The sequence below is a fragment of the Erithacus rubecula genome (assembly GCF_903797595.1).
Source record: "Erithacus rubecula genome assembly, chromosome: 1".
Classification (NCBI taxonomy): Eukaryota; Metazoa; Chordata; class Aves; order Passeriformes; family Muscicapidae; genus Erithacus; species Erithacus rubecula.
The window spans coordinates 67,351,974-67,371,677 of record NC_136658.1 but is presented as its reverse complement, the minus strand read 5'-3'; the positions used below and the strand labels follow the sequence as shown (position 1 = coordinate 67,371,677).

The window sequence follows — 19,704 nt, the reverse complement described above, 5'->3', positions numbered from 1 at the left end:
AGCTATTTACAGAGAAAGTGAATGAGTGAATAGCTGCCAGACAATTTGTAATGTGTGTTGCTGAAAAGCAGGAGATAAGACAGCATTTCCTATCATAATCTGCTAACTCAGACATGTTTAATCTTGCCATGTTTTTCTTCCTGGTGAATGAAGAACGTTGTTGGAGAGGATGAAAAGGTGGCAGAGAACACTGTTCTGACCTTGAATCTGCAAGTGTATATTTATTTGAACTTATATTCCTTGAATGCTGTTTTTCCATGTGAGTGGTTGCTGTGACAGGTAAGGGGGAGGCAGAAAGCTGCATGATGGTGAATGGGCCATGAAAGGTTCTCTGTTATTATGTTGTCCACATCTTTGGGAATCGTGCTGGTGGGAAATTTTTCTGAATCACAGATGTCTGCCTGCCCAGGCTGGACCTCACACATCTAGAGAGGGGAAAAGGAAGGTACTTCTGTTAGGAGCACAGGAAATGACACATAATTTGGGTGTCCTTGGGTTCTAAAATGGCTGTAAAAGTAACTGAGAGAAAGGGTGAAGGAGGTCAGAAAGGAACTAAGAAATTTCCCATTAGGTTTCATTGTGAAGGTTTTTTATATTCCTGTTTCTAAATATATTGTAGTCATATAATCTTCACAGTCTCGTTTTCTAATATATATAGTCACAAAATCAAAGAATCTGGTGAAGGAGGCTGGAAGCACCTCTGACATCATGTAGTCCAGCCCCTCTGCTCATAACAGGGCTGTATCCAGTCAGGTTTTGTGTATCTGCAAGGATGAACACTGAGCTACCCATGCCAGTGTTCAACCACCCATATAGTAAAAAAGTGCTTGTTTGTTTGTTGTATTCAGGCAGAATTTCCTGTGTTTCAGTCTATGTCCTTTGCTTCTTATCCTATTTCTGGGTGCCACTAAGAAGAGTTTGGCACTGTTTTCTTTACCTGCCTCAGATATTTACACACATGGATATAAGATCCCCTTGAGGCTATTCTTCTCTAGACTGAAGAGTTCCAGCTCTCCTCACAAGCTAGATGCTGTGTTACCTTCATCATCTTTCTGACCTTTTTCTGGACACATTCCAGCGAGTCCATGTCTCTGGGGAGCCCAGAGCTGGACATGGTCAGATACATAAAAGACAAAACAGTTGAATACTTCAGACTTACTTGATTTACTTGATTTAATAATTAGAAAATATATGTAAATTATGATGCAGCATGAAAGCTTCAGAAAATTAAAAGAAATTTAAGACATTTGGCGAAATTTCAGAAAATCTAAATATTTTTTAATATTTTTATCATAATTCTGTATGATGGGGGTTTTCATTTACCCATCTGGCCTGGTGTAGAGAGAAAGTGCATCTTGAGCATCTTGTCCAATGCTGCAGTAAAGAAGAGATGGCCTCAAAAATTAGTTTAGGTCCCTCTGGGTAATGTCCTGTTGAATTCTGAAGCTCTCCAAGAATGGTGATTCCACAGCCCTTCTAGGCCCTTATGTCAGGGCTGCATCACTCTCCTTAGAAAAAAAAAAATTCTGTGTGTCCAGCTGTAATTTCCCTTGGTACAACTTGTGATTGCTGGCTTTCATCTTTTCACTGTGGACTCCAAGAGGGTGTGGCTTCACCCTTGCCCTAACCCAGCTCCTTTAGCCTCTCCTTATGTGCCAAGTGCTCCACCTCCTGCTGTCACAATTGATTTCCACTGTACTCACTGCCAATATCTCTCTTGCACTTTGAGCCTCAAAGCTGGACACATCATTCCAGATGTGTCCTCATGAGGGCTGAATAGAGAGGAACAAGCACTTTCCTTGGTCTGAAAGCTGACCCACTTCATGCTTTAGCACATAAAGTGTGTTGGCACAGACTGTGTCCTCCAGGAATTGTTGCTTAAATTTCTGTTTTTAGTGTGCTACCTTTAGTTTAGGTCTCTAAAGTTTTATCAAGAACTCTCAGCTGATAAATAAAAGTTATCTGCAGCTTTCACTGTCTTGCAGTCCTCCCCACACACATGCTTTTTTCTTCTGTCATATATTTATGAAATGTCATAAGACAAGAGGAAATCTCAAAGGAACTGTTAATTATATTTTTCCAAGATGGAAGCTATCAATTAAACATTATTCCTTTTTTCCTGCATCCTGCCCATTTTTCATACATGACATTATCCTTCATTCATTCATGGCTGATTAGTTCCTGTATTAACTTCTTGTATAACAACCCATCAGAGACCTGTTGGAAGTTGTCTGCTGCATCACTGTGGGATGTGAGCCACAGGCAAGGAAAAGATGCTGGTAGATGCTGTACAAACAGACAAAGAAAAGTTTGCAACCATGTGAAACAGCTCCATTTTCAGATAAAATGTTCTGCATTTGTCTGCATATGTCAGCATATCTCAGTCTGATCTGGTTACTTTGGGAAGAGACTTCATGGGGTGATTCTCTAAGTTTCTGATGTTGTACATGTCCTATCTTGTAAAGTTAGCCTTAAGAAAAGGAGATCACAGACAGCCAGTAGAGCCCAGCTCAAGTATATCTGTTGGCAATTTTTTTTTTTTTTTTTTTTTTTTTTTTTTGGTCAGAAGGTATTCCTAGGGACAGGTTGAGGGGCTGGAATAAGGTAGTGTTTTACTTTTCTCACAAATGTGACATAGAGTCTCAAGAGACACTACAAAGTTGGCAAGTGATGAGTAGAAGCAGGAACTGTGGACTGTTCAGGTGTGAGAGTTGACCTTTGGATGCTGAATATAATGAGCAATAAGGTGCAAGAGACCTTGAAAGTGAAGGCCAGTTGATTGTTTGATATGAAAAGGAAAAGGAGCCAGGAAGACGAGTGGAAAGAAAGCCAGGCTGGGAGATGATCTCTGCAGCAGCATTGTGGATCAATACACCATCAGGGCATGAATGAGTTTGTCAGTGGCCAGGAAAAGGATGTTGGAGTAATTGAGACATGAGGAGATGAGAGCCCAGATAAGAATTAACAGCAGGACTGGGAATGAGAGGTGTGTCTGAGATACGTTAATTGGAAGGAATCTGCAAAACCTTTGGTACATCCACACAGCAGGCAGGGCTCTGTCTGCAGCACTGCAGCTGGTGGGGATCAGCCTGAAGAAATTTCACTCCAGGCAGCAGCAAAGGAAGGTGTGGTGACATGGGCTTTGGTGTGGGCTGGCTGTACTCAAATGGACTATTGTGAGTTCAGTTGTGGCTGCCACTGGATTTTGCTCTTTTGCTCATGTGCTTCACACCTGTAGCGATGGAAACTTCTAAGCCCCAAGATATTGTTGTTTTCTTTCTGTTTTTTCCTTTGAGCTGTTTGGCCCCTGTGCACACAAGTACTTCAAGTTTGCAATTCCTAGGGTTTAGCAGCTTCTCAGCTCTCATGGTTTCTTGCACATCCCCTTTCTTCCTCTTGATATTGAAGTCACTAGCATGACACTAGTAAGGACACTGGTAAAAACTTCTTCCAGAATGTTTTCAAACTCTGGAACAAGACAGAATTTGGCCAGTTGAATGACTGCATGCAGGAAATTAAAAAGCAAATCCCAGACAGCCTCATCTCCCCAAGGCAAACAAAAAAAAAAAAAAAAAAACAACCAAAAACATTGCCAAAGGTGGAAAAACTGATCTCAGTCCTGCAGGATGTTAGACTGGGAGGTGGGGTGGGGGGAGGAAGCACAATATAATGTAGACACTATTTCCCAGTAGCTGTATTTTAGCTCCAAATCTTCTTTCCAAGTCAATTATCCCATTAAAATCTGTCTCATGCCCTTTCCCGAGGCCCATCTGGGGCATTTTCATATGAGCAGCACAGTGCTTTGGGGGGAGGCACAGGCCTGCCCTCATCTAAGCAGGAGCTCTGCAAATGACTTAATTTGGCTTCAAGATGCACAGGGCTGAGCTTCACCCACCACACCAGCTGAAATCATGATCCTCCTCTAACAGGCAAAAGGAACCTCTCTCATGGAACAACAAAATATCATAAATACAGCCTCAACCTTAATGCTTGTTTTTGTTTTCAGTGCCATAGGAATTATTTTATGTTGTGCACATATGTAACACACCTGCTACACATGAGGATTCTTGCTAAGGTAGAGACTTGAGACATATGAGTAGGACAGGGGATTACTCATAGGGAAAATCAGAGTTTGAAAATTCTTTGTGACATCTGCCATGCATTGTTTTTCAAAGAAGTCTGAAAACTTTGAATTAACCTTGGTACTTTAACTACAGTTTCTAGGGAGCTGCAATAAAGCTTGTGCTCTAATACCTTTTAGAGCGAGCAAGTGGAAAAAAAAATCATTTGGAGCAGAGGGATGCAGCAGCATGAGAAATGTCGCCTGTGACATTTAAGCTCAATTTAATCTGCTGTGACACTAGTAACATTTGTTGGTGACTTAGGGGAGAGGATGTTTGCAGTGGTGGGTGGGATCATGGATGTCATCTGATTTTAAGCCTAGTGCCTTGGATGAACCATCTTTTCATGATGCTGACAGGGAGTTTTTTACTGAAGCACAGAAATCCTGGTAATGCACAGTTTGTCATTTGTATGCTTTAGTCCAGTGAGGCTGATGCAGTTCGTATTTTCCATTACTGCTCAGCAACATGTGAAAATCTTCTTCAGGGAAATTCTTCTCACATGCTGTGATAACCAGATCTCCTGGCTGTTCAATTCTTTATCCATGACCTGTTTCTATGATACATGTCAGTGAAAACTAGATAAAGGATACCAAATAAATTTTCTCATTAATTCTTGCCAGAGTATCTGTCCTATAAGAAGCGCAATTAAACCCATTCCTAATCCCTGAGCTATGCATTCTGCAGGGCTGATGCAATTTCAGCTGATAACATAAATGGATTGTAATGAAATTCACATGTAGCCAAGGCAGGGTTTTCTGCTTTATAAACAAAGAGACACCAATTCTTTTGGTGGGGTAGTTTTTTAGGGAGATGTTTGATGTTTCTGCTTCAATGTATTGTTTCTACACTGCTTTTTTACATTTCTTCTCTGTCCTCCTGTTCAGCAGCTTTCCAATAGATGTGGGCTTCGCTCTCAACCCTGGCATTTTCATTTTTTAAACCTAGGACTCAGCAGCATTTGGCTTTATGCTAAGTCTGAAAGAAAAAAAAAAAAAAAGAAGGAAAATGAAACCTAAAGCAAATCCAGGATGAAGTATCATAAATTCTTTGTAATGTATTATTTCAAACAGAAGAGTCAGATGTCATCATGTGGGATTATTTTTCTTAAACTCTGACAGCTTTACATGTAAGGGAAGAATGAAATCTCCTTCTGCTAGAGTTGGCCTATGCCATTTCATTTAGCAAGCTAGCAAAAACAAGTGTATATGGTTGGCTTACACATGCACACATTTTGATGGCTGGATGATGTCATTTATTTGCTTTGCTGCTTTTGGTAAAGTGTGTGTTTGTTGTACTCCTTTTGATATTTTGATTTGGTTTGATATTTTTTTAACTAGAAAAATTGGAAAGAGTGGGTAAAGCTTTTAGTTCTGTTTGGGAACTGATGTGTTGTCTCAGTTTTGAGTTGCTCCGGGGGAATTAATTTGTGTCTGCTGGAACTAAGCCCAAAAGTATCTTTTAAATTACACCAGTACATCACCTGTTCTTTGCTAGCTGGAGTCCCAGCAGGACTTGGCATGGTGTGTCCACCCAGCTGTGGCTCAGACATCACTGCTGTGGGAACCTCCCCAGTGCCTCTGGCAGGGCAGTCTCACCTAAGGGTGTCTCTTGCTGCATTATCCTGTACCTTTTAGTTAGTCTAAAGAAATGGAGTAGGAATGTGGTGTAGGTATCTTCTGAGTTTTTCACATCTCTTTTCCTTCTGTCTGCATCTCTTTTGGGGCCCACAATAAGGACGATAAAGGTGCCTTTTCAGAGGAGTCTAACTCTCTCAAAAAAGTGAGCCCAGTGCAGGCACTCTGAATAAAGGTGGCAGGATATCCTTAGCTGAGGGCCATTTTCCAAGATAAAGGAGAAAAATGTAAACATAAAAAGCCAAGCATGGCTTAAACCAAACCAAAAAAATAAAGAACACCTGCAAAACCCAGGAGACTGCCAGACTGCAAAATGTCCTTATCTTTGGAGTCCATGCTCATGAGCCAGCCAATTATGTTGGAGAGTATAGAGCCCAGAAACTTATTATTAATTACCATGAGCTTTTGTCTACTGGAATCACAGATTTAACAAATGGTCAGATCTTAAACTGGCTTAATGCCTTGGTAAGGATAGGCTGGAACCTCTATTCCATACTTTAAAAACAGAGTTGAAATTAAGTGTAAGACTGTAAGTAAGTTGACATGGGCCCCAAACTGTGTTAACAAGAGCCATGTAGTCCCAGGGAGGCACATTAAAACCCTGAGGTGCAAGGGCTGAATGAGTGGGACCTTTCCTGTGTATTTGGAAATCTGTTACATTTTTATGTGATTTAATCAATAAAAAGGAGATGGATAATTGCATCAGAAAAAGGTATTTATTGTCATGTCTTGGCAGCACAGGGGATGCATGATAAAGGTTCAGGTTTGCAGGATTGCAGCTCTGGCGTGCAGACCCATCCAGGATGCTCACTGCATGCTTGGAGCCAGGACCATGCCACTGTGCTGCAATTGTGGTAAGGGCCTTTAAAAATCACACTCAGCAATCTATGCTCCCCATCTCCTCTCCCAGACAAAACCCTGAGAGCTTGGGCACAGATAATGAGTACATCATTTAATGAGACTCAGCAAAGCCTGGAATTCTTGTGGTTTTAGTTAGTGGTTCCCCCAAAATGCTGAGAGCTGGTGTGTAACTGAAGACACATGATCCAGTATAGTGAGTACAGAGGTCCTGTTCTCCAGGAATTACTTGTGTCTGGGGAGGAAAAACAGCAAAGAGCTGTGTTTCCCTCCTTGACTGACACAGCAGTGTGGACAGGACACGAAGTGAATGTGACACAACTGCAAGGAGCAGAGCACCGTCCCTGCCCGAGGGTGTTGCAGTCTGCACCAGTGGTTCCCTCTCCAGCACATTCCAGGGCAGAGGCACTGCCTTGCTGGTGAGAGGCACATGACAGCAGGGCCTGAGCTAACCCAAACATCTCCCCTGTCTCCTCTGCTCCCTTTGGGTCAGGTTTGAGCTGTGCTTCCCCATACAGACCTCTCCAGAGCTGAGGAGCTGCCCACAATCTCCAGCTCTGCCGTGGTCTTGCATACCCTAGAAATCCAGACACAATTCCAAATGTCTCTGAGAGGTTATTCTGGATGAAGAAGATGGTACAGCTTTATCCACTTTTCAGGAGTTTGTATTTTTTGTAAGAATCTTTTAGCATCTTTTTCTTTTTTGTCTCTCTTTTTTCTATCCCTTGTTCTTGCCTAAGCTGAAAGAAGACACATTATATCTGAGTTCTACTCTGCAGAGCATGGATTTGAAATTAGCAGAATGAGTTAGTCCACTCCTAGTTTATTAAAAACTGTTTTTCTGGGACTGATAAGGAAACCAATTAAAAGCCATGAAGTCTATTTTCATAATAATGCTAAATGGAGAGCTTCATAAATTGAAGATCCACCATGCAAAGAAAAAGTGATATATTTTAGTTTAATAAAATGAGTCCAGAATTCTTTAAAGAGTAGGGTAGTAACTTTTTTTCCAACTTGTTTTGAAATTCGTCCTTAATTCATGCTCCTTATTTAAACAAACTTTCTGCACACAGCCAGGAGGCAGTGCAACAGCTGTTCTGTGGACTGAAAGCAGTGGGATATTTGCTTGAGGACATGGCAGAAGAGGGGCAATTGTATGCAGTGAACAAATAATTTATTAAGTTGGCCTCATTTCTTCTTTGTCATTTATCTGTGAACAGAACATAATTTCAGCAGTGCTGTTTGTTTTTCAGGGTTTGACACATGGAAACATAAATAAACGAAAGTGACTACTGAATTTCTCATGAACTTCTATTGCTTATAACAGATATTCAAACATATTTGTTTTGCTCTTTTAATTGGATATGTGATACTTATTTCAGTCTCCTAGCTGAACAGGAGTTCCTAACCTCTGGGATAAATTCATGTGCAAAATGCAAATTGTATTTTCTATAAGGTTTCTTCTGAATAATTTTAGAATTCCAGGCCCAGAATTATTTTTTAAAGATTTGGGGAATGGGAAGCAAACTGGAAAGAAATAAGCAAAATAAGAAAAACAGTCAAAATAAGTTTATTTCCCCACTTTAGACAAAAGTGTGAAGAAAGTTAGTTGTTTTGACAGTATCTATTAGGGATTTAGCTGTCTTAGCAGATTTGATCACTGCTTTACAGCAGTTTTAAAGTTGAAAACAAGAGAGCTTTTTTGATACTCTGTAAACAGTGTTGTAACTTTCGCTCTTGTCTAAATGCGGTGTGCATATTAAGTGCCTATTTTCATAGCAATAAACATGGTTTGGTAAAATTTATATTTTGATGTGCATGGAAGTAAATCAGCAGAAGATTGGGTGAACTGAAATGTGTAAACTTTTCTAGCTGAAGGAACTGAATTACTGAAATGCAAAACTAGTTACCTGCTTCATTAAGAACTATGAGTACAGACGATTTCTATGGAAAAAAAAAAGTGATGGGAAGCAATTGGCTAGAGAGTGATTGCAGAGTTAGTGTTGGTGCTAATTGACTTGTTCTGGATGTACACAAAATCAGATTTGCCAATCATATGTGCTTTTTGTAAATGATAATATTATGGCAATTAAAGGATAAATCACTTTTCCATGATGTTGCTGTATTAACTTGAAGTGATCATCTGGGTTTAATTCAGATCTGAGAAGAAACAATTTATTTTAAAGTGTTACCTTTCAAGTGTTATTTCTTCGTGTGCGCTCTGAGTGCTTTTTGTCTGCTGTATATTGACGGTTCTCATGCTCAGACTGCTGATCCTAAGGGTGTTCACATAAACAGATGTTCCTCATATCCTGTCTGGGTTATTTTTTCCCCCCTTCTTTATAGAAGTCATAATTCTACTGTATGTAGTGCTGTAGACGTTTTCATGGTGGAAAGCCATGGTGTCTTTCATAAATGCTGTTTCCTATGATAGACCAAGAGGCACGTGGATCCCATGGTGATGAATGTTCATTGGAGGCAGCCTGGGCTGCAGCAGGAGAAAACAGATACATGAGACATCAGGGCACTGTCTCATATTTAACCTTAGGGGGAAACAGCCTAAAATGTAAAAATGAACTTACTAAAAGATATTTTACTCAGTAGGTTGGGGGGAAAACTGTGATTCTCTTCTGCAAAGGTTTTGGTTGGTTTTGTTTGTTTGTTTTTTATCCTCTGCTTCAGATATTTCAATTTGCTGAATTTCCTCTGCACACAGAACAATTATTTCTCCCATGTCTACATGACAGACCAGGAGGGCTGAGCTAACAGGGAGCCTTCTCCTTGGCTTCAGACCCTGAGGGTCTGCTGTGCAGGCTAGCACTGAGAAGCTCAGACTAATAAATGCAGGGAAAAGGAGCCTGAAAACTCCAAATCAAGAGATCACTCATATTGAACAAGAGTCACAGAATTCTCTCCTTGGAAGTGGGCTGAGGATTTATGGATTTTTGGAGAACTTTTTTCTTTATTCTTGCAGCAGGTGGAGGAGTGATGGATTTGCTTTTAATCCAACCTTGTAGGATGAGAGAAAATGGAGTTACCTTGCACTGGGTACAGAAAAAGCATTCTCTGAGTTTGCTACAAATAGATAAAATGTTTCTCACAGTTTGTAAAAATTACAGTGAAAAATGAACTATAACACGGAGACAGCATGACTTCTGTTTATAAATGTTTGTATTTCATGCTGAGAATTCCTTCAGCTAAGTAGATGCCTTTAAAAATATCTGAAGATTAGAAAATCTGACTCCAAAAAAAGTTAATTTAATGGATTAAATGTACAAGAATTAAATTATTCTTCATACAAGACAGAGTGGAGTTGCCCATTGGACAGCTGTTGGTGAAGTGTCCGTGTCATTCTTGAGCCTGGTGCCCTCTGAACCCGTGCTCATGAGCTGGTGCTGTATTTTGCAAACTGGTCATTAACATTTGCCTTTGTCACCCTGGATGGGTGAGCCATGCAGTGAGCTAAACTGGCTGCAGGATTAACTAGTGTTTTTACAAGCCTATTTATTTCAGTAGTTCAGGTTGTCAAACAGCAGGGGGGAAAAAAACAACCAAAAATATTAATGTTGTATCCTTTTTCTAAACTATTGACCAAAGCACATGTTCCGCTCTTCAGTAATATGTTTCACCCACTTTTAATTCATTTTCTCTCTTTCCTTCATCCTTCTCTCCTTTTTTTACCAAGACCCTCTGACAGGCCCACTCCCCCTTCTCCCAGCTTGTGTCCATTTTGCATATTCTACTTCTGATGTTCTCCTCCTAAATATTAAAGATTTACTTAAGCTCTGTTAGTAGGATGTTACAGAAGCTAGGCACGGACTATAATATATCCAGTGTGTCAAAACTGGTCTCAGATAGCTGTTAAAATAATTTTCCTTCCATATCTTACCTCCACTGGAATGGATGGCAGTGGTTCCATTAGCTTTGATGAGGAGATACCTGATTATTTGCCTGTTTTCAAATATGTCGTGGGGTCACAGAGAGGCCTCTTCCAGAAAGGTTCAGGTCCCAGCCCAAGCCCTGGGCACGCACCTGGGGGTTGCAGTAGGATGTGAAACAAAAGGTTCAGCTACCCAGAAATCCTCTCTATAAATAGTAGTGAGGGAGCTGTGAAAAATGCAATGAGAGAGGATCTGATCTTTTTGAAAACCTGTGTTTGGAGGTGCTGAGCACCTGAGAGCATGATGCTGAGTAGTGAACTGCTTTACCAATACTTTGATGGAGATGAAGCCTCCGTGGAAGGACAAAAGTATAGACTAGAGATAGCTGTATGACTGTGGTTTATTTTGAAGGATTTCAAGTCATTCTAGCAATCTCACCGTCTCCTGGCATCTCTTGGTGTATGCTGACAATTTTTGTGCTTCAGGAAGATGAAGCCATTGAGGCCATAACTGATCAGTTGTGCTGGCAGCTCTCAGTGCAAGGGGAACCTGATGAGGATCCTGTGCAGCTGTCTCAAGGCAAAGTGGGTTCAGGACTCACAAGGAGCATTATCTACAGCTGAACATTGAAATGTTTGTCTTTGTTCAGGAATTTATCTTAACACTGTTGAATTATATCTTTAGCCTGAGCTGGCAACATCTACTGTGCTGAATAGAAGACTCTTGGTTGTTCTGAGCACCTTATCTATGTTTTTTCTCTCAAAAAATGTTTTTTTTAGCAGACTCACTTCTTAGAGCTGAGGAACACCAGATAAGGAAGCCAGTGTGCACTTTGCTGAAGGAACAGTGATCCTTGCTTGTACTTCTTAGATCTGGTGGTCACTGACAAATGTGTGCAATGCCCCCCTGCACTGAGCAGGCATGGTTATCCCTGTTCTGGAGTAAGGAACTAAAAAAATTTTTAATTGCAAGTGGTTTTACAAGCCATAGACATTCCATGACACTGTTTTATCTGTACTGTAAGATCTGGCTCACCCTTTGAATTGATATGTTCAGACTGCCATTGCAAAGCTGAAGGAACAACTGGGACCTTCCAGAGATAAGAAAATTACATTGATTCATAAAGTATTCAGTTTACAATTAACACATGAAAACACAGTGTGTATTCTTACTGCTTGACCCAAGCAAGATCTCATGGGGAGGAAATACATCTCTGACAAGATTGCAATTTTCGTTTTTTATATATTTTTTTAAAATTTTGGATTTTAAGTTCAGAGGACATTTTTCCTTTAAAGTTACAATATAAATGTTAATTTTTAATGTATCTTGGGGTTTAATCACTGTTTTCCTTTTGACATGCTTTTCCTATTACACTCTCCCAATAATTCTACAGTGTTTGTCTTCTAAAACATTTCCAACCAGTGAAAAAAATGTATGTCTTTGTGTACATAATGGATATGATCTCTCTTTTAAATCTGTGCTGCTCCTTACACATAGAGCAGACTGCAGAGGAGGTGGAGATAGAAAATGTGGTGCCAATGAGCTTCCTCTTTACTAAGCTCTATGCCTGTAGGTGACCTCTCGATCCTGATCCTGCCTGCAAGCAGATGGTGCCAGCACAGGGGCTGGACCTGTCCAGGGAAAAGACACAAGTCCATTCCAGCTCTGGTGGGGAAGAGGTGATCAGGGACACATTCTCACAGGTTTTAGTAAGGAAAAAAAAATTGTCAATGTGTTATCATTATCATCCTCTCCACTTCTGGCTACTATGCTTTGCAGTAATCTCATCCCAAGTCTGTTACATATTTTCACACCTCAAAGTGAAAACTGACTTTTCTCTTTTCTCCACTTTAGAGAAAAATTCAGAAAACACCCTGCACAAAAAAAAAAAAAAAAAAGTCCAAGATTACATTCTTCTGCATAATTTTCAGTGATCTGCAGATTTGTGTCTCATGGTGACTGTTAAAGCCAGCATTCAAAACCTTTCTCCCGAGAACATGCTCAGGTTGTGATATGGTTAAATGCTAACTAAAAATTAAGAACATTTTGAATATCTGCTTGAGAAATTTAATTATGTCATGATTTGAAATTTGTAGGCTTCAGTATCTGTAAGAATGCTACTTAATTTCCTGGAAATGCTATTAGACTTATGCTCCGATCAGCTGGAATATTTTATTCATAATCATGTGGCACTCAGTGCCCATAATTAACAATTGTGTGTCAATTTGTCAAGCACCATAAAAGACAAATGGGAAGGCAAAGTGTACTCTCTCTTTTGCTTTTTCAGCAAATATTTTTCATTATAAATCCCATTTTCGAGAGGAGTTCCTGAGATTACTTTGGTATTTTAGTCATTTAAAAGCAAACAGTAGCCAGTTTGCAATTACATGCATTCCTGACTGGAAATGCTTCTGGATACAGTATTGCAGTTTATCTTATTGTCTGTCAGTAACAGAGAGGAATGTTCCTTCTGTAGGCTGTCAGAAATATCTGGCAGGTAACTAAATTGTCCTGGTGTGTTGCCTCTGCTTCTGGTGTGTCACACACAGCATTGCAAGGTGCTCAACTCCTCAGAAAATCCAGGTCTGCTCACTTTATCTTTCTTTTCCTTTTTTCTCTTCATTTCTCAGTTCATTCTCGGCGATGGTAATATACTAGTGAGGGTAAGACATGCTCATTTTATTAATTTCTGAGGACCTTGGCAGTAAATTACCATCAGACATCTGAAGGACGATAATTAAAATGAACAAACAAAATCAGTCGATGGTTCCAGCACAAGTGTGCCTGTTGTACACTCCCTGGTAGTGCCTGCCACCACACCACTTTTTCTTCAGAAGGTAAAAAAACTCCTACTCTGTGTAGGCAGAAATCAGATTTCAACAAAGGCAAGTATTGATAGGGTTAAGATATTTATTATATGCTTCACTAGACAGTCTGGATTCCTATCCTGCCTGCTGGATCTGCCCTCTCAATACACATCTGTAGGTTCTGTAGGTACAGGTTTGTAAGCAGAGTTTAGCAACTTTCTGTATTCATTTTGTATACCTGTCCTATATTTTTTTTGGCAGAAATCCTAGTTCAGAAATGCTGGTTTAGAAACAGGGGTTCATTTTTCCTTATTTATAGTAGGTAATACTCCTATAGAACCTATACACATAATAAATGTTAAACAAGCCAACAAACAAAACCTCCTGAAAATGGTGAAAATTAAGTAGTTTGTGCATTTTCTAGCACTGAGGGGTTTTGGCTTTCTGTGGATTTTTTTTCAATTTGTTTTTGTTATCTACTTATGTTCATTGATTGTCCCATAAAACGTCCAGTCACAGCTCGTGCTGGTCACCAGGCACAGTGCCATGATATAGACAGATGGACAGACTGACAGTTCTGCTTCCACAGACAAGACTAATATCATGCTAATCCTGGCTGGTGACCCTCTATAACTATTTTTCATGCCTATAAGACAAAGAAAATATGGAAGAACCTCTTTTACTGGGAAGAAAAAAGATGGAATTTATTTTTTGCTATTTGAGTGCCTTGAAGGTGGGGTTTAAGACATAGCAAGTCACAGAATTTAAATCACAGCAATGGATGACCAAGGGGTTTATGTGGGTAACCTGGGATTTGTTCCTTTATTACATTTAAATTTTATGTATGACCTGTAGTCACTTGCTGGGGCAGAAAGCAAATGCAACAGAAGGGGCAGGAGGATGTGAGCAAATCATTAGTGACTGGGAAGTGGGGCACCTCAATCCTGCTTTGAAAGAACCCCTTCCTGGGCAGGGAGCAACCATGATTGCAAGGCTCTCTCTGACTATAGGAGCCTTTTGAAAATGCTGTTACATAAATGACATATTTTGACTCGTTCTCTGGATCCTTTTCTCACTAGGAACTGTACTAAAACTTCTAAGAGGTTTATGAAACGGGTATTAGACAGAAATGTTTTTTCTAAATGGGATTAAGTCCAAGATTCAGTCTTTAAAGTTCCCTTACATCCCTTAAACGACCACGGTCCATTTCCCATGTGTCTATACCCACATTTATTTTCTTAACACTCGTAAAATTATTGGTGCACACTTGACTTTTCTTATTGATCTCTTTTTTTTTGATCATTCTGATATACTTCCCCTTCTATTTCAAATGTCTTTGACTTTTCTACTCTCTCTCTTTTGCTTTTCATACAGAATTTAAATGCTGTGCCAACAAAGCACTGAGGTAAAAGCTTATATTTTGATGTGATGTTATTCCCCAGTGCATTTGACCCACCGTTCACAATAAAGCCTTACTCCTTGCTGGATGACTCATATCAGAAAATAACTTTTAATGGATGTGTTTTGTGCAAATATCCAATGCCACCTCCATATTAAAGAGATCATTTGTTTATGAGACAGCACTGGCCTATATCTTTCAATAGGGAAGCTTGTCAGTATAGTACTACAGTTGACATTTAAATAATTTTGCCTTGAAATCTTCATTTGGAGCATCCCCCTCTGCAGTTGTAATCACGTCTCTTTTTATGCTTCTGGTGATGGATCCATGTATTTTAGCTGGAGAACTATGCACTTACAGATACTAAAGATGAACTTCAGAGTGTTCTAGTTTAAAGACAGGCCAGGGTAGTAGCTGTGAAGTGCCATAAACATATGGCAGCAAGGGAGATGACCACATAGCTGTTTCATTCCACCTCACAGTGTAAGTGGACTTCATCACATAAAATATAAAAAGCACTTACCAAAACCCTCTGATGTGGGGTTTTCCCCTTATACTTTAAAAATACTTTCTCTTTTCCTAAGACTTAGGAAAGGACGTTGGAAACTAGGTCTTAACATCTTTTTTAAGAAGCAAGATGAAACAGCAGATACAGGCTAGAGGGCCTGAACCCTCTCTTGGCACATAGAGTTCAGGAACACTCAGTCTCTTGACAGAGGCATCATCTTAGAAGTGTTTGAGGTTTTTCCTTCCACTTTTCCCATTGTAAGATTGATTTCACACCCAGTTAATGGCTAGGAACTTTATTTGCATTCCTAGCCTAAATATATTCAAGAACAACTTTTATCCATTTGTTTTGTGACACCATTACCTTTTATCTTGAATAGTTCTTTATTAATAATTAATAGGGTATTAATTAATATTTAATAGAGAGCAAACACATCCTCCCTTACCTTTCCCCTTAGCTGTTTCACTTCATTTTGCTAGTCTAAACAATCTAAGCTCCTCTAATCTCCCTTTATGAAAAAAAAAAAAGCTCTCTCCAAAATGATTTTTGAGGACATTTTCTACACCTGGTCTATTTTCATTTTATGATGGCCGAATTCCAGCTTGCAAAATGCATGTGGCTCATAAGCTCTTACAGTGTGTCTCCTTTGCTGATTATTCAGTGTTAGTGCTGCTGCCCAAAATGCAAGAGAAGTGTATTGCCAGCACTGCAAGGTAAGAAAATGGAATAAATAGGCACAGGATCAATGCACAATGCTCTGGTACATGTGATGCTTCTAGTACAAAGAGCTTCCAACTCCTCTGTGTATTCCACAGTGTTGGCAGGACCAAGGATGCAGGCACGAGGTAGGACATGGTATTTCACTGGAGAGATGTGCAAAAGTGGGAGGCTGATAAGGTGGGAGCAATAATTTTTGGAGAGCTGGAGGGCACAAATAATGAAGGTGAGGAGGATGCATCCTTTGGGCCCCAACCACTTTGCAATGGTTTTAGGGACCATTGCTCAGCTGAAATGTTAATGCAGGTGGTCTGGAGCCCAGCTGTGCTGTTAGCTTTATCAGCCCACATGTCTCTGTGGCAGGCTGCAGTAGCACCTGTGTGTGAACACACCAGCCATGGCACTGAGAGGCTGCCTTAGTGTGATATTCCACCTGGGCTGATCAGCCCTGCTGACATAGCCAGGCTGCTCCCAGCATCAAGGCTGGCACTTATGGTCAGCCTGACTTTGGCTGTCATGGCCAGGCATTGTAGGCTCAGACGATTGGCATATAAACAGCAGAAAAATCTCCCGGAGTCTGGAGTGTTTGTCAGGTACGTAAATATCTCAGATTATTTTTCCCTAAATTATCCCTATGGGGATCGTTTATGCAGCAGTTTTATAACTAGTTTTTGCATAAAATATAGTCCTGGTACTCAGGTTATCTTTTATGTAGTCAAACATTTTATTGTTTGCATGCTAATCTAAACTCTTCATCACTGAATGCCTTCAGCAACCGCAGTCTGGTTTTCCTATGGTGCTTTGCTTTGGAAAAGAAAATGAATGTGTCTGCTTCTCTTAATCATAAATTCAGTCTCCTGTTTCTTTGTTATAATTCTTTTGATGTGAACAAAACTCCAAATCCATTTTTTGTGAAATTTCAAAAGCTAGTGTGCTTAAGAATGCCTGTGTGCTAACAATGAACCCTCTGCATCTGGATGCTTAGTAAAAGCTGGGGCAACGTCTGTGTTGAGAGTTCTTTCAGTTTTAATACTTTACTCTTGATTGTTCCTGAGATACCATTTCCAGCCTTGAAGTAAGTACAGGATTTATTGTTCCAAAGTGGTATGGTGATCAGTTCAGACCTCTACTTTACTTTTTTCAGGAGCCTCTTTTTAATGTCTCTTAGAAAAGTGTAACCCTGGTAGAGGAGCCCAGATGACAAAGGGAGCCTGAGTAACCTGGGATTTCCAGTTTTCTGGAGTGCATTGGGGTGTACCAAGGTTTAGGACGTAAGTCTGTCTCACTGCAGAGGTCATGAAGTCATAGCAATGAAGATTAATACTCCTTTATAAGGCACCCCCACCCTGTAATGTGAGGGCTAAAACAAATCTCTAAGTGCTTAACATGCAGCTCCTGTTTTATCTGTATATGTCCTGTATGTATGGCACTGCACCTTCCTGAGGTTTTGTCAGCCCAGAAATCCAAACTCAGGTGCCATCTGCTTGCATTTGATTACAACTCCCAAAACAATCTGTGCCTAGTTTACCACCATTTGAAGCTTTCATGCCCTCAGAGTTAGGAATGGCTGGCTGCTTCTAGGGCAGTGAGAAGCAAGATCCTTGCACCCACAGACCTCAGCTCTTGCTTGGAGGTAAAAAGCAGTAGGTCACTGATACAGTGTCACAGTAAGGATTCTTTGGACCCAAATCATTTCTTTCCACTGAATCACTTGTAGGAGGGATGCTGAAGATAAAATAATAGTAATTTTCATATGCAGGCTACAATGAACAAGGCAAGTGCCCTCCTCTGCAGGGCCTCTGCCCAAGGAATGCCTCAGGGAGAGAAAAAGGGATTTCACTGTGACACAAGACACCTTTGGGGCTAGAAACCTCTACCATAACACTATTTCATAGCCCAGTAGTAATCCAAGACCAGAGTGTATCTGCACCTCTAATTTGTTGTTTTGTGGGGTTCTCTTTCCCTTATTTTCTTCTTTCTTCCTACAAAGGTTAAATTCAGGATTAAAAAAAAAAAAAAATTAAGTCTCTGCTGTAGAATGATACCTGGAATGATAATTGGATCAAATGAATAATGTGCATTTTTAGTCATAGTCTCTGAAATGTCCTAGTTTGTGTGATGGATTAATCACCGTTTCCTTGTGAATTATGTCATCACTTTCAAAATGATATCTTAGTTTCCATAGAGTGGCTGAGCCATAGACAGCTGCCTTATTAACTGCTTCTTTGTATCATCTCAATGAAACGAGAGTTTTAGTGGTAATGGTTAAATAAGGTGGGGAAAAAATTCCCAGGAGGTCACTGTTTACATGAAATAACAACTTTCATTAGGATGCAGTTGTCCATTTTAAATTGTGTGTTGCTGGTTTGTGTCTGAGGCTTGCTGAATAAAGTAATCAGGTCACAGTTAATCAGGACATACCTGATTCTCCCTCAAAACCAGTGGTGGCAGATACAGGATATTACTTCAACTGTATCCTGTATTAAAAAAAAAAAAGCAGCTGGGAGCAATAGTTACTTGCATTAGTGACACTCAGCCAACCTCTGCAGCATTTTGGGCTCCATTATATAAATATGAAAAAAATCACAGTTCACGAAATGTTTGGACCAAATTTTTTACAATAACTCATCCATTTGTCATATTTTTTTAAGCTGTGAATGACCATATTGTAAAACTGAATAATTTCAGATTAGGATAATTAGCATGTGGGTTTCAAGAGGTGGGGGAAAAAACACAACCTGTTCCCAAATACACCTTTGATAGGAGAAAGGAAAACACCCCAAGGAAGGAAGGAAGAAAGGAAGGAAGGAAAATACAATTAAATGTTTGCTTTAGTAAAAGTATTTGTTTGTGCTGTCTGAGGTATAATAAATATTGTCCAAACTGCAAAATGTGCAGTTCTGTAAGACAGACTGAAAATGCTACAATCGAATCCTCCAACCTGCTGAGTGTTCAGCCTACCATAATTTAGAGTTTGTCATTAATAACAGGCATGCTTTGCAGACATATTTCTTATTCCATCATGCACTAGAAATTTTAATCAGATTGGTCTTAGCATGCTAAAAACATGATCATTTTCTGGGAAATTTCATTGGTCAGGAATGAATATGTTGAGAAATAACAATTCTGAATGCTGAAAGTCAAGTTTAGAGTTTCTGTTACATTTACAGATTTCCATCATCTTTGTGTCGGACTGTGATGTGTAAACTCTTTTCCAGCATAAATTTGGGTTATAAATCTAAGTCTCCAATACCATGTTCCAGCCTAAATAAAAAGAAATCAAATTTGTAGAGTCAGCTTTTTTTCTTTTTTTTTCCCCCAGTTCAGAATCAACTTCTGATTTTTGATTTATTAGATCATTCCATTGACTGGTGACTGAAAGGCTAATGCAGGAACAGCCACACTAGGTCAGATCAAAAATTGATTTAACTCAATACTTGGTCTTCAGCTCCAAAATTAAAGCCTCATAAAGAGTCCAAGAGGACAGGCAGGTATAGCTATTTCCAAGAAATACTTTGGACTGCTTCATTTCATTGCTCAAAGACTACCTGAGCCAGAGATGATAGCCCTTGAAAGGTTCCTGTGATTCCTGTCAGCTTTTCAGAGCATGTAAAATTCTAGCAGTTACAGCTTCCCATGGCAAGGACTTGCACACAGTTGTGTGATGTGCTGTACGAGGAACACATCTTTTTGCTGGTTCTGTAGCATGCTAGTTTCATGGGATATGCCCCTGTTCTTTGTATCTTCAGACAGGATGAACAGATTCCTTCCATCCT

At 39.8% G+C, this 19,704-nt stretch overlaps 1 protein-coding gene across 7 annotated transcripts in view; it reads left to right on the top strand.

Moving 5' to 3' along the window:
* The window catches only part of ENOX1 (ecto-NOX disulfide-thiol exchanger 1), a 354,516-nt gene that overhangs the window by 137,633 nt on the left and 197,179 nt on the right, over positions 1-19,704 (top strand). The window contains exon 1 of one of the 7 annotated variants that reach the window (XM_079300898.1): positions 15,707-15,924. The exons of the other annotated variants lie outside the window; for them this stretch is intronic. The gene's annotated coding sequence lies outside the window, so the exon portion shown is untranslated. Of the gene's footprint in view, positions 1-15,706; positions 15,925-19,704 lie in introns of those variants that run through there. 7 annotated transcript variants of the gene reach the window in all.